A 2,001-nucleotide genomic window follows, 5' to 3' on the forward strand; every position below is an offset into this window, starting at 1 on the left:
AAATATAACAGCACACACCGAATTAAGGAGTGTCAATCCTGACATTTACATGCATGTCAAAACTGACCTGTCTGAGAGACCCTTCAACCACGGGTGAGCCAGTAAGGACCCCCAGGCTAACAAGAGCTCACAATGTCTGGGGGCAGCTGTGTTGTTAAGGCAGACCATAAACAACACCTAGACAACCGCACATCACATGCTGTAACTTGCAATCTCGAAGTGCTTCAGTGACCCACACGAGGGAGGTAAACGCTATACAAGTTCTACAATACAAGGTGCTAGGCTTATTCGGGTGCCCCCTCTTGTCGTGTGGGGCTCGGTACTCACCTCTCTTTTGAGCTTGGCCTCTGGCACGGTGTGTGTTTTGCAGGCCTTCTGGTCTACCAAGCAGTAGCAGCAGAGGCACTTTCCGTGCTCCTCGCAGAAGTACTCGAGGAGCTTCTTGTGATCTTTGCAGGTACGGAGGCCCAGCTCGGAGCTCCCCAGCGGGCTGTGCAGCTGGTGGTGAGCGAACGCCTGGCTCCCCAGGTGAGGCTGCAGGTGCTCCTGGCAGAAGGAGGCGATGCTGGTTACACACGTCCGGACGGCGGCCACCTTGAGGCAGGAGTCACAGGGCACGGCCCCGTCCGGACAGGACTCCTCTTCCTCCTCCGGCTCCGGCTGCGCCTGCTGCTCCTGCTCGCACCGGTTCACGTCCAGCAGGTACTGCTGCACCACGGTATCCAGCACGGTGTTCTTGCGGAGCTCCGGTTTAGTTGCGAAGCCAGTGCGGCACTGAGGACATTTCCAGCCCTCCTGCGCCTCCGTGGCCCAGATCACCTCCAGGCAGACACGGCAAAAATTGTGTCCGCAGGGAGTGGTGACCGGGCTCTCGAAAGTGCCCAGGCAGATGGAACAGGTAAACTCCTCGGAGAGGTCCAACAGCGAGCCCGACATCTCGGCCATCTTAGCAGGGAGTGACGGTCATCGAGAATGGGCGAGAATGGAAACCGAAACTTAAGGGTAGAGCAGGCGAGAGGGAGGGAGTTAGTGGGCTGTCAGGGAAGAACGCGCTGCCACCATAAACGGAACTCCTCTGAGAATATGTGTATCTTCCGTAAAAAAGTGAGGTGCATTGATACATTCGAGCATATGATGAATATGGAGCTCAGTTCCTGCGGCGATCGTAAAGTGAAATAAGTCAGGTCCCGGGCCGCGCTGTGATTGGCTGACGTCACGGGGGTGTCCCGGGCCGGCAGCCAATCACAGCGCGGCCCGGGAATGACGTCACGGGGGTGTCCCGGGCCGGCAGCCAATCGCAGCGCGGCCCGGGACAAAGGGGCGGGGCTTAAAAAAAGCACCAGAAACGCCCCCGAATCGCGTTTTCAAGAGAAAGCGCGATTGACAGCCTCTGTCTCCCAATGGCTAGCCTCCATTTATGGAGCTAGCCAATTGGAAACAGAGGCTGTCCTAACCTCACTATTAGAAACAACAGATTTCGATCTGGGAGTGGCTTCGCCCCTCGCCAGGTTACGAAACCTAAAAAGGACAGAAGCAGCTATGCAATTCAAAGATTTTTGTTTGGAAAGGAGTGTCAGGGCAGCCAATGGGAAACTATATCGGATAGACAAGGGGCCGATACCTACAATATTAGATATCATCCAAGTCAAATAGATTATCTCTTAATCGACCTGAAACTGTGGTTGGCGCTCATCGACACAGTCATAATAGAGAGAGTCGAGAGGACCCACAATCCATTAAGCACCACACTCAGAATTCTGAAATCCAGTGAGGTAAAAACTCCTTCAAACTTGACATCCACCCGCAAAACCATGTCGCCCCTGATGCTTGGGTCGAACATTTTGCAAGGCAATATGTCAATGTAGACAAGCAAGAAAGTGAGCCCTTTGTCATACCTCCGCACACAGTCGAACTGACCTTTTACCTAACCGATGTAAGAACTGCCCTTTTCGTAATTGTGGGGGGAGAGACCCCCAGACCTGACAGCATTCCAGCTGATGT

General features: G+C 54.1%; 1 pseudogene; it reads right to left on the reverse strand.

Annotated features, from left to right (window-relative positions):
* Window positions 1-252: 252 nt before the first annotated feature.
* Window positions 253-941, reverse strand: LOC144790892 (E3 ubiquitin/ISG15 ligase TRIM25 pseudogene; annotated as a pseudogene).
* Window positions 942-2,001: the final 1,060 nt, after the last annotated feature.

Source organism: Lissotriton helveticus, chromosome 11 (assembly GCF_964261635.1).
Source record: "Lissotriton helveticus chromosome 11, aLisHel1.1, whole genome shotgun sequence".
Taxonomy (NCBI): domain Eukaryota; kingdom Metazoa; phylum Chordata; class Amphibia; order Caudata; family Salamandridae; genus Lissotriton; species Lissotriton helveticus.